This window comes from Schistocerca americana, chromosome 6 (assembly GCF_021461395.2).
Source record: "Schistocerca americana isolate TAMUIC-IGC-003095 chromosome 6, iqSchAmer2.1, whole genome shotgun sequence".
Classification (NCBI taxonomy): Eukaryota; Metazoa; Arthropoda; class Insecta; order Orthoptera; family Acrididae; genus Schistocerca; species Schistocerca americana.
This window is the reverse complement of record NC_060124.1, coordinates 652,179,523-652,193,311: the sequence shown is the minus strand read 5'-3', so window position 1 is coordinate 652,193,311 and position 13,789 is coordinate 652,179,523.

The window sequence follows — 13,789 nt, the reverse complement described above, 5'->3', positions numbered from 1 at the left end:
AATCTCGGCGCAATTTGAGTGTTCCATCGTCATGATGAACGAGACATCAATATCCCCTTGGATACAAGTCGGCTGGACGACGATGTATTGAATCACGACGCTATTTGAGTGTTCCATCGTCATTAGGAGGCCCTGAACGTTACAATTAACTATCAGTTTTGCGTCGGATTCGAAAATCTAGACTCACAAGAATACGATCGTAAGGTGCCCCAGACAGCAATTGACCCTTGGAGACAGGTCGGCTAGAGGACGATGCTTTGGATCGCGACGCAATTTGAGTGTTCCATCGTAACTAGGAGTCCCTGAATGTTACAATTAACTATCAGTTTTTCGTCGGATTCGAAAATCTAGACTCACTGGAGACGGACCATAAGGTACCCGAAGCAGCAATATCCCCTTGGAGACCAGTCCGCTGGAGGACGATGTATTGAATCGCGACGCAATTTGAGTGCTCCATCGTCATTAGGAGGCCCTGAACGTTAGAATTAACTATCAGGTTCGCGTCGGATTCGAAAATCTAGACTCACAGGAGAACGACCGTAAGGTGCCCGAGGTAGCAACAGACCCTTGGAGACAGGTCGGCTGGGGGCCGAAGTATTGAATCTCGACGCAATTTGAGTGTTCCGTCGTCATTAGGAGGCCCTGAACGTTACAATTAACTATCAATTTTGCGTCGGATTCGAAAATCTAGACTCACAGGAACATAAGGTGCCCGAGGCAGCAATAGACCCTCGGAGACAAGTCGGTTGGAGGACGATGTATTGAGTCTCGACGCAATTTGAGTGTTCACTCGCCATTAGGTGGCGCTGACCGTTACAATTAACTATCATTTTAGCGTCGGATTCCAAAATCTACTCACAGGGGAAGGATTATATCAAGACCGAGACAGCAATATCCCCTTTGGTACAAGTCGGCTGGGGGACGATGTATTGAATCTCGACGCAATTTGAGTGTTCCATCGTCATTAGGAGGCACTGAACGTTACAATCAACTATTATTTTAGCGTCGGATTCGAAAATCCACTCACAGGAGAAGGATGATATGGTGCCCGAGACAGCAATATCCCCTTGGAGACAAGTCGGCTGGAGGCCGATGTATTGAATCTCGACCCAATTTGAGTGTTCCATCGTCATTAGGTGGCCCTGAGCGTTACAATTAACTATCAGTTTTGCGTCGGGTTCGAAAATCTAGAACCACAGGAAAACGATCATAAGGTGCCTGAGGCAGCAATAGACCCCAGGAGAAAAGTCGGCTGGAAGACGATGTATTGGATCGCGACGTAAGTTGAGTGTTCCATCGCCATCAGGAGGCCCTGAATGTTACAATTAACTAACAGTTTTTCGTCGGATTCGAAAATCTAGACTCACTGGAGACGGACCATAAGGTTCCCGAGGCAATATCCCCTTGGAGACCAGTCCGCAAGAGGACGATGTATTGAATCGCGACGCAATTTGAGTGCTCCATCGTCATTACGAGGCCCTGAACGTTGCAATTAACTATCAGTTTTGCGTCGGATTCGAAAACTTAGAATCACCGGAGACGGACCATGTGGTGCCCGAGGCAGCGATATCCCCTTGGAGACAAGCCGGCTGGAGGACGATGTATTGAATCTCGACGCAATTTGAGTGTTCAATCGTCATTAGGAGGTGCTGAACTGTACAATTAAATATCAGATATGCGTCGGATTGGATAATCTAGACTCACAGGAGACGGACCATGTGGTGCCCGAGGCAGCGATATCCCCTTGGAAACAAGTCCGCTGGAGGTCGATGTAGTGAATATCGACGCAATTTGAGTGTTCCATCGTCATTAGGAGGCGCTGAACGTTACAATTAACTATCATTTTAGCGTCGGTTTCGAAAATCCACTTACAGGAGAAGGATCATATGGTGACCGAGACATCAATATCCCCTTGGATACAAGTCGGCTGGACGACGATGTATTGAATCTCGACGCAATTTCAGTGTTCCATCGTCATTAGGAGGCCCTGAACGTTACAATTAATTATCAGTTTTGCGTCGGATTCGAAAATCTAGACTCACAGGAAAACGATCATAAGGTGCTTCAGACAGCAATTGACCCTTGGAGACAGGTCGGCTGGAGGACGATGTATTGGATCGCGACACAATTTGAGTGTTCCATCGTAACTAGGAGTCCCTGAATATTACAATTAACTATCAGTTTTTCGTCGGATTCGATAATCTAGATTCACTGGAGACGGACCATAAGGTACCCGAAGCAGCAATATCCCCTTGGAGACCAGTCGGCTGGAGGACGATGTATTGAATCGCGACGCAATTTGAGTGCTCCTTCGTCATTAGGAGGCCCTGAACGTTAGAATTAACTATCAGGTTCGCGTCGGATTCGAAAATCTAGACTCACAGGAGAACGACCGTAAGGTGCCCGACACAGCAAATGACCCTTGGAGACAAGTCGGCTGGGGGCCGATGTATTGAATCTCGACGCAATTTGAGTGTTCCATCGTCATTAGGAGGCCCTGAACGTTACAATTAACTATCATTTTTGCGTCGGATTCAAAAATCTAGACTTACAGGAGAACGAACATAAGGTGCCCGAGGCAGCAATAGACCCTTGGAGACAATTCGGCTGGAGGACGATGCATTTAGTCTCCACGCAGTTTGAGTGTTCCATCGTCACTAGGAGGCGCTGAACGTTACAATTAACTATCATTTTAGCGTCGGATTCGAAAATCTACTCACAGGAGAAGGATCATATGATGCCCGAGACAGCAATATCCCCTTGGGTACAAGTCGGCTGGAGGACGATATATTGAATCTCGACGCAATTTGAGTGTGCCATCGTCATTAGGAGTACCTGAACGTTACAATTAACAATCAGTTTTGCGTCGGATTAGAAAATCTAGACTCACAGGAGAACGACCATAAGGTGCCCGAGGCAGCAATAGACCCTTGGAGACATGTCGGCTCAAGGACTATGGTTTGAATCTCGACGCAATTTGAGTGTTCCATCGTCATTAGGAGGCGCTGAACGTTACAATCAACTATTATTTTAGCGTCGGACTCGAAAACCTACTCACAGGAGAAGGATGATATGGTGCCCGAGACAGCAATATCCCCTTGGATACAAGTGGGCTGGAGGATGATGTATTGAATCTCGCCGCAATTTGAGTATTCCATCGTCATTAAGAGGCCCTGAACGTTAAAATTAACAACCAGTTTTGGAGAACCAGATTTGGAGAACGATCATAAGGTGCCCGAGGCAGCAATAAACCCATGGGGACAAGTCGGGTGAAGGACGATGTATTGAATCTCGACGCAATTTGAGTGTTCCATCGTCATTAGGAGGCCCTGACGTTACAATTAACTATCAGTTTTGCGTCGGATTCGAAAATCTACACTCACAGGAGAACGACCATAAGGTGCCCGAGGCAGCAATAGACCCTTGGAGACAAGTCGGCTGAAGGACGATGTATTGAATCTCGACGCAATTTCAGTGTTCCATCGACATTAGGAGTTCCTGAACTTTACAATTAACTATCAGTTTCGCGTCGGATTCATAAATATAGACTCACAGGAGACGGACCATTTGGTGCCCGAGGCAGCGATATCCCCTTGGAAACAAGTCCGCTGGAGGACGATGTAGTGAATATCGACGCAATTTGAGTGTTCCTTCGTCATTAGGAGGCCCTGAACGTTACAATTAACTATCTGTTTTGCGTCAGATTCTAAAATGTAGACACACAGGGGTACGACCATAAGGTGCCCAAGGCAGCAATAAACCCTTGGAGACAAATCGTCTGAATGCCGATGTATTGAATCTCTACGCAATTTGAGTGTTCCATCGTCATTAGGAAGCCCTGAACGTTACAATTAATAATCAGTTTCGCGTGGGATTCTAAAATCTAGACTCACAGGAGAGCGACCATAAGGAGCACGAGGCAGCGATATCCCCATGGTGACAAGTCGGCTGGAGGACGATGTATTGGATCGCGACGCAATTTGAGTGTTCCATTGTCATTAGGAGGCCGATAATGTTACCATTAACTATCAGTTTTTTGTCGGATTCGAAAATCTCGACTCACTGGTGACGGACCATGTGGTGCCCGAGGCAGCGATATCCCCTTGGAGACAAGTCGGCTGGAGGACGATGTATTGAATCTCGACGCAATTTGAGTGTTCAAACGTCATTAGGAGGTGCTGAACTGTACAATTAAATATCAGATATGCGTCGGATTGGATAATCTAGACTCACAGGAGAAGGACCATGTGGTGACCGAGGCAGCGATATCCCCTTGGAAACAAGTCCGCTGGAGGTCGATGTAGTGAATATCGATGCAATTTGAGTGTTCCTTCGTCATTAGGGGGCCCTGAACGTTACAATTGACTATCTGTTTTGCGTCGGATTCGAAAATCTAGACTCACAGGAGAACGACCATAAGGTGCCCAAGGCAGCAATAGACTCTTGGAGACAAGTCGGCTGAAGGACGATGTATTGAATCTCGTCGCAATTTTAGCGTTCCATCGTCATTATGAGGCTATGAACGTTACAATTAACTATCTGTTTTGCGTCGGATTCGAAAATCTAGACTCACAGGAGAACGACCATAAGGTGCCCGAGGCAGCAATAGACTCTAGGAGACATGTCGGCTGAAGGACGGTGTATTGAATCTCGACGCAATTTGAGTCTTCCATCGTAACTAGGAGTCCCTGAATGTTACAATTAACTATCAGTTTTTCGTCGGATTCGAAATTCTAGACTCACTGGAGACGGACCATAAGGTACCCGAAGCAGCAATATCCCCTTGGAGACCAGTCCGCTGGAGGACGATGTATTGAATCGCGACGCAATTTGAGTGTTCCATCGTCATTAGGAGGCGCTGAACGTTACAATCAACTAATATTTTAGCGTCGGACTCGAAAATCTACTCAGAGGAGAAGGATGATATGGTGCCCGAGACAGCAATATCCCCTTGGATACAAGTGGGCTGGAGGATGATGTATTGAATCTCGTCGCAATTTGAGTGTTCCATCGTCATTAGGAGGCCCTAAAGTTACAATTAACTATCAGTTTTGCGTCGGATTCAAAAATCTACACTCACAGGAGAACGACCATAAGGTGCCCGAGGCAGCAATAGACCCTTGGAGACAAGTCGGCTGAAGGACGATGTATTGAATCTCGACGCAATTTCAGTGTTCCATCGACATTAGGAGTCCCTGAACTTTACAATTAACTATCAGTTTCGCTTCGGATTCATAAATATAGACTCACAGGAGACGGACCATTTGGTGCCCGAGGCAGCGATATCCCCTTGGAAACAAGTCCGCTGGAGGACGATGTAGTGAATATCGACTCAATTTGAGTGTTCCTTCGTCATTAGGAGGTCATGAACGTTACAATTAACTATCTGTTTTTCGTCAGATTCTAAAATCTAGACATACAGTGGTACGACCATAAGGTGCCCAAGGCAGCAATAAACCCTTGGAGACAAATCGGCTGAATGCCGATGTATTGAATCTCTACGCAATTTGAGTGTTCCATCGTCATTATGAAGCCCTGAACGTTACAATTAACAATCAGTTTCGCGTCGGATTCTAAAATCTAGACTCACAGGAGAGCGACCATAAGGAGAACGAGGCAGCGATATCCCCATGGAGACAAGTCGGCTGGAAGACGATGTATTGGATCGCGACGCAATTTGAATGTTCCATCGTCATTAGCAGGCCTGGAACGTTACAATTAACTATCATTTTTGCGTCGAATTCCAAAATCTACTCACAGGAGAAGGATCATATGGTGCCTGAGACAGCAGTATCCCCTTGGAAACAAGTCGGCTGGAGGATGATGTATTGAATCTCGATGCAATTTGAATGTTCCATCGTCATTAGGAGGCACTGAACGTTACAATTAACAATCAGTTTTGCGTCGGATTCGAAAATCTAGACTCACCGGAGAACGACCATAAGGTGCCCGAGGCAGCAATAGACCCTTGGGGACAAGTCTGCTGAAGGACGATGTATTGAATCTCGTCGCAATTTGAGTGTTCCATCGTCTTTAGGAGGACCTGAACGCTACAATTAACTATCAGTTTCGTGTCGGATTCGAAAATCTAGACTCACAGGAGAACGACCATAAGGTGCCCGAGGCAGCAATAGACCCTTGGGGACAAGTCGGCTGAATGACGATGTATTGAATCTCGTCGCAATTTGAGTGTTCCATCGTCTTTAGGAGGACCTGAACGCTACAATTAACTATCAGTTTCGCGTCGGATTCGAAAATCTAGACTCACAGGAGAACGACCATAAGGTGCCCGAGGCAGCAATAAACACTTGGAGACAAGTCGGCTAACGGACGATGTATTGAATCTCGACGCAATTTGAGTTTTCCATCGTCATTAGGAGGCCCTAAACGCAACAATTAACTATCAGTTTTGCGTCGGATTCGAAAATCTAGACTCACAGGAGACGGACCATATGGTGCCCGAGGCAGCAATATCCCCATGGAGACAAGTCTGCTGGAGGTCGATGTATTGAATCTCGGACGCAATTTGAGTGTTCCATCGTCAGTAGGAAACCTTGAACGTTACAATTAAGAATCAGTTTCGCGTCGGATTCTAAAATCTAGACTCACAGGAGAGCGACCATAAGGAGGCGGAGGCAGCAATATCCCCATGGAGACATATCGGCTGGAGGACTATGTATTGAATCTCGACGCAATTTGGGTGTCCCATCGTCATTAGGAGGCCCTGAACGTTACAATTAACTATCTGTTTTGCGTCGGATTCTAAAATCTATACTCACAGGGGAACGACCAGAAGGTGCCCGAGGCAGCAATAAACCCTTGGATACAAGTCGGCTGGAGGACGATGTATTGGATCACGACACAATTTGAGTGTTCCCTCGTATCTAGGATGCCCTGATTGTTACACTTAACTATTAGTTTTTCGTCGGATTCGAAATTCTAGACTCACTGGAGACGAATCGTAAGGTGCCCGAAGCAGCAATATCCCCTTGGAGACCAGTCCGCTAGAGGTCGATGTATTTAATCGAGACGCAATTTGAGTGCTCCATCGTCATTAAGAGGGCCTGAACGTTACAATTAACTATCAGTTTCGCGTCGGATTCGAAAATCTAGACTCACAGGAGAACGACCATAAGGTGCCCGAGGCAGCAATAGACCCTTGGGGACAAGTCGGCTGAAGGACGATGTATTGAATCTCGTCGCAATTTGAGTGTTCCATCGTCATTAGGAGGCCTTGAACGTTACAATTAACTATCAGTTTCGCGTCGCATTCGAAAATCTAGACTCACAGGAGACGGACCACATGGAGCCCGACGCAGCAAAATCCCCATGGAGACAAGTCGGCTGGAGGACGATGTATTGAATCTCGACGCAATTTGAGTGTTCCATCGTCATTAGGAAACCCTGAACGTTACAATTAACAATCAGTTTCGCGTCGGATTCTAAAATCTAGACTCACAGGAGAGCGAACATAAGGAGCCCGAGGCAGCAATATCCCCATGGAGACAAATCGGCTGGAGGACTATGTATTGTATCTCGACGCAATTTGAGTGTTCCATCGTCGTTAGGAGGCGCTGAAAGTTACAATTAACTATCATTTTAGCGTCGGATTCGATAATCTACTCACAGGAGAAGGATCATATGGTGCCCGAGACATCAATATCCCCCTGGATAGAAGTCGGCTGGTAGTCGATGTATTGAATCTCGAAGCCATTTGAGTGTTCCATCGTCATTAGGAGGCCCTGAACGTTACAATTAACTGTCTGTTTTGCGTCGGATTCTAAAATATATACTCACAGGGGAACGACTAGAAGGCGCCCGAGGGAGCAATAGACCCTTGGAGACAAGTCGGCTGGAGGACGATGTATTGGATCGCGACACAATTAGAGTGTTCCCTCGTAACTAGGAGGCACTGAACGTTACAATTAACAATCAGTTTAGCGTCGGATTAGTAAATCTAGACTCACAGGATAACGACCATAAGGTGAACGAGGCAGCAATTGACCGTTGGAAGCAAGTCGGCTAACGGACGATGTATTGAATCTCGACGCAATTTGAGTGTTCCATCGTCACTAGGAAGCCCTGAAAGTTCTAATTAACAATCAGTTTCGCGTCGGATTCGAAAATTCAGACTCACAGGAGAGCGACCATAAGGAGCCCGAGGCAGCAATATCCCCAAGGAGACAAGTCGGCTGGAGGACGATGTATTGAATCTCGACGCAATTTGAGATTTCCATCGTCATTAAGAGGCCCTAAACGCTACAATTAACTATCAGTTTTGCGTAGGATTCTAAAATCTAGACTCACAGGAGAACGACCATAACGTGCCCGAGGCAGCAATAGACCCTTGGGGACCAGTCGGCTGAAGGACGATGTATTGAATCTCGTCGCAATTTGAGTGTTCCATCGTCTTTAGGAGGACCTGAACGCTACAATTAACTATCAGTTTCACGTCGGATTCGAAAATCTAGACTCGCAGGAGAACGACCATAAGGTGCCCGAGGCAGCAATAGACCCTTGGGGACAAGTCGGCTGGAGGACGATGTATTGGATCGCGACACAATTAGAGTGTTCCCTCGTAACTAGGAGGCACTGAACGTTACAATTAACAATCAGTTTAGCGTCGGATTAGTAAATCTAGACTCACAGGATAACGACCATAAGGTGAACGAGGCAGCAATTGACCGTTGGAAGCAAGTCGGCTAACGGACGATGTATTGAATCTCGACGCAATTTGAGTGTTCCATCGTCACTAGGAAGCCCTGAAAGTTCTAATTAACAATCAGTTTCGCGTCGGATTCGAAAATTCAGACTCACAGGAGAGCGGCCATAAGGAGCCCGAGGCAGCAATATCCCCAAGGAGACAAGTCGGCTGGAGGACGATGTATTGAATCTCGTCGCAATTTGAGTGTTCCATCGTCTTTAGGAGGACCTGAACGCTACAATTAACTATCAGTTTCGCGTCGGATTCAAAAATCTAGACTCACAGGAGTCGGACCGTTCGGTGCCCGAGGCAGCAAAATCCCTTTGGAGACAAGTCGGCTGGAGGACGATGAATTGAATCTCGACGCATTTTGAGTGGTCCATCGTCATTAGTAGGCCCTGAACGATACAATTAGCCATCAGTTTCGTGTCGGATTCGAAAATCTCGACTCACAGGAGACGAACCACATGGAGCCCGAGGTAGCAATATCCCCTTGTAGACAAGTCGGCTGGAGGTCAATGTATTTACTCTCGACGCAATTTGAGTGTTCCATCGTCATTAGGAGGCGCTGATCGTTACAATTAACTATCATTTTTGCGTCGAATTCGAAAGTCTAGACTCACAGGAGACGGACCATATGGTGCCCGAGGCAGCAATATCCCCTTGGAGACAAGTCGGGTGGAAGCCGGTGTATTGAATCTCGACGCAATTTGAGTGTTCCATCGTCATTAGGAAACCCTGAACGTTACAATTAACAATCAGTTTCGCGTCGGATTCGAAAATCTAGACTCACAGGAGAAGGACCATATTTTTGCCCGAGGCAGCAATATCCGCTTCGAGACAAGTCGGCTGGAGGACGATGTATTGAATCTCGACGCAATTTGAGTGTTCCATCGTCATTAGGAGGCGCTGAACGTTACAATTAATTATCATTTTAGCGTCGGATTCGAAAATCTACTCACAGGAGAAGGATCATATGGTGGTCCGAGACAGCAGTATCCCCTCGGATACAAGTCGGCTGGAGGATGATGTATTGAATCTCGATGCAATTTGAGTGTTCCATCGTCTTTAGGAGGAACTGAACGCTAAAATTAACTATCAGTTTCGCGTCAGATTCGAAAATCTAGACTCACAGGAGAACGACCATAAGGTGCCTGAGGCAGCAATAGACACTTGGGGACAAGTCGGCTGGAGGCCGATGTATTGAATCTCGACGCAATTTGAGTGTTCCATCGTCATTAGGAAACCCTGAACGTTACAATTAACAATCAGTTTCGCGTCGGATTCGAAAATCTAGACTCACAGGAGAGCGACCATAAGGAGCCCGAGGCAGCAATATCCCCATGGAGGACTATGTATTGAATCTCGACGCAATTTGAGTGTTCCATCGTCATTAGGAGGCGCTGAACGTTACAATTAACTATCATTTTAGCGTCGGATTCGAAAATCTACTCACAGGAGAAGGATCATATGGTGCCCGAGACATCAATATCCCCCTGGATACAAGTCGGCTGGAGGACGATGTATTGAATCTCGAAGCAATTTGAGTGTTCCATCGTCATTAGGAGGCCCTGAACGCTACAATTACTATCAGTTTCGCGTCGGATTCAAAAGTCTAGACTCACAGGAGACGGACCGTTTGGTGCCCGAGGCAGCAAAATCCCTTTGGAGACAAGTCGGCTGGAGGACGATGTATTGAATCTCGAAGCATTTTGAGTGTGCTATCGTCATTGGGAGGCGCTGAACGTTATAAATCACTATCATTTTTGCGTCGGGTTCGAAAATCTAGACTCACAGGAGAACGATGATTAGGTGCCCGAGGCAGCAATAGACCCTTGGAGACAAGTCGGCTGGAGGACGATATACTGGATCACGACAATATTTGAGTGTTCCATGGTCATTAGGAGGCCCTGAATGTTACAATTAACTATCAGTTTTTCGTCGGATTCGAAAATCTAGACTCACTGGAGACGGACCATAAGGTGCCCGAGGCAGCAATAGCCCCTAGGAGACAAGTCGGCTCGAGGCCGATGTATTGAATCTCGACGCAATTTGAGTGTTCCATCGTCATTAGGAGGTCCTGAATGATACAATTAACTATCTGTTTTGCGTCGGATTCGAAAATCTAGACACACAGGCGAACGACCATAAGGTGCCCGAGGCAGCAATGGACTCGTGGAGACAAGTCGGCTGAAGGACGATGTTTTGAATCTCGACGCAATTTGAGTGTTCCATCGTCATTAGGAGGCCCTGAACGTTACAATTAGCCATCAGTTTCGCGTCGGATTTGAAAATCTCGACTCACAGGAGACGAACCACACGGAGCCCCGAGTCAGTAATATCCCCTTGGAGACCAGTCCGCTGGAGAACGATGTTCTGAATCGCGACGCAATTTGAGTGCTCCATCGTCATTAGGAGGCCCTGAAAGTTACACTTAACTATCAGTTTTGCGTCGAATTCGAAAACGTAGAATCACCGGAGACGGACCATGTGGTGCCCGATGCAGCGATATCCCCTTGGAGACAAGTCGGCTGGAGGGCGATGTAGTGAATCTCGACGCAATTTGAGTGTTCCTTCGTCATTAGGAAGCTATGAACGTTTCAATTAACTATCTGTTTTGCGTCGGGTTCGAAAATCTAGACTCACAGGAGAACGACCATAAGGTGCCCGAGGCTGCAATAGACCCTTGGAGACAAGTCAGCTTAAGGACGATTTATTGAATCTCGACGCAATTTGAGTGTTCCATCGTCATTAGGAGGCCCTAAACGCTACAATTAACTATCAGTTTCGCGATGGATTCAAAAATCTAGACTCACAGGAGAACGACCATAAGGTGCCCGAGGCAGCAATAGACCCTTGGGGACAAGTCGGCCGAAGGACGATGTATTGAATCTCGTCGCAATTTGAGTGTTCCATCGTATTTAGGAGAATCTGAACGCTACAATTGCTATCAGTTTCGCGTCGGATTCAAAAATCTAGACTCACAGGAGACGGACCGTTTGGTGCCCGAGGCAGCAAAATCCCTTTGGAGACAAGTCGGCTGGAGGACGATGTATTGAATCTCGACGCATTTTGAGTGTGCTATCGTCATTGGGAGGCGCTGAACGTTATAATTCACTATCATTTTTGCGTCGGGTTCGAAAATCTAGACTCACAGGAGAACGATGATTAGGTGCCCGAGGCAGCAATAGACCCTTGGAGACAAGTCGGCTGGAGGACGATATATTGGATCACGACAATATTTGAGTGTTCCATGGTCATTAGGAGGCCCTGAATGTTACAATTAACTATCAGTTTTTCGTCGGATTCGAAAATCTAGACTCACTGGAGACGGACCATAAAGTGCCCGAGGCAGCAATAGCCCCTAGGAGACAAGTCGGCTCGAGGCCGATGTATTGAATCTCGACGCAATTTGAGTGATCCAACGTCATTAGGAGGCCCTGAACGTTACAATTAGCCATCAGTTTCGCGTCGGATTTGAAAATCTCGACTCACAGGAGACGAACCACATGGAGCCCCGAGTCAGTAATATCCCCTTGGAGACCAGTCCGCTGGAGAACGATGTTCTGAATCGCGACGCAATTTGAGTGCTCCATCGTCATTAGGAGGCCCTGAACGTTACACTTAACTATCAGTTTTGCGTCGAATTCGAAAATGTAGAATCACCGGAGACGGACCATGAGGTGCCCGATGCAGCGATATCCCCTTGGAGACAAGTCGGCTGGAGGGCGATGTAGTGAATCTCGACGCAATTTGAGTGTTCCTTCGTCATTAGGAAGCTATGAACGTTTCAATTAAATATCTGTTTTGCGTCGGGTTCGAAAATCTAGACTCACAGGAGAACGACCATAAGGTGCCCGAGGCTGCAATAGACCCTTGGAGACAAGTCGGCTTAAGGACGATGTATTGAATCTCGACGCAATTTGAGTGTTCCATCGTCATTAGGAGCCGCTGAACGTTACAATTAATTATCATTTTAGCGTCGGATTCGAAAATCTACTCACAGGAGAAGGATCATATGGTGGTCCGAGACAGCAGTATCCCCTCGGATACAAGTCGGCTGGAGGATGATGTATTGAATCTCGATGCAATTTGAGTGTTCCATCGTCTTTAGGAGGAACTGAACGCTAAAATTAACTATCAGTTTCGCGTCAGATTCGAAAATCTAGACTCACAGGAGAACGACCATAAGGTGCCTGAGGCAGCAATAGACACTTGGGGACAAGTCGGCTGGAGGCCGATGTATTGAATCTCGACGCAATTTGAGTGTTCCATCGTCATTAGGAAACCCTGAACGTTACAATTAACAATCAGTTTCGCGTCGGATTCGAAAATCTAGACTCACAGGAGAGCGACCATAAGGAGCCCGAGGCAGCAATATCCCCATGGAGACAAATCGGCTGGAGGACTATGTATTGAATCTCGACGCAATTTGAGTGTTCCATCGTCATTAGGAGGCGCTGAACGTTACAATTAACTATCATTTTAGTGTCGGATTCGAAAATCTACTCACAGGAGAAGGATCATATGGTGCCCGAGACATCAATATCCCCCTGGATACAAGTCGGCTGGAGGACGATGTATTGAATCTCGAAGCAATTTGAGTGTTCCATCGTCATTAGGAGGCCCTGAACGTTACAATTAACAATCAGTTTTGCGTCGGATTCTAAAATGTAGACTCACTGGAGACGAATCGTAAGGTGCCCGAAGCAGCGATATCCCCTTGGAGACCAGTCCGCTAGACGACGATGTATTTAATCGAGACGCAATTTGAGTGCTCCATCGTCATGAAGAGGGCCTGAACGTTACAATTAACAATCAGTTATGCGTCGGATTAGAAAATCTAGACTCACAGGAGTGCGACCATAAGGAGCCCGAGGCAGCAATAGACCTTTGGGGACAAGTCGGCTGAAGGACGATGTATTGAATCTCGTCGCAATTTGAGTGTTCCATCGTCTTTAGGAGAATCTGAACGCTACAATTACTATCAGTTTCGCGTCGGATTCAAAAATCTAGACTCACAGGAGACGGACCGTTTGGTGCCCGAGGCAGCAAAATCCCTTTGGAGACAAGTCGGCTGGAGGA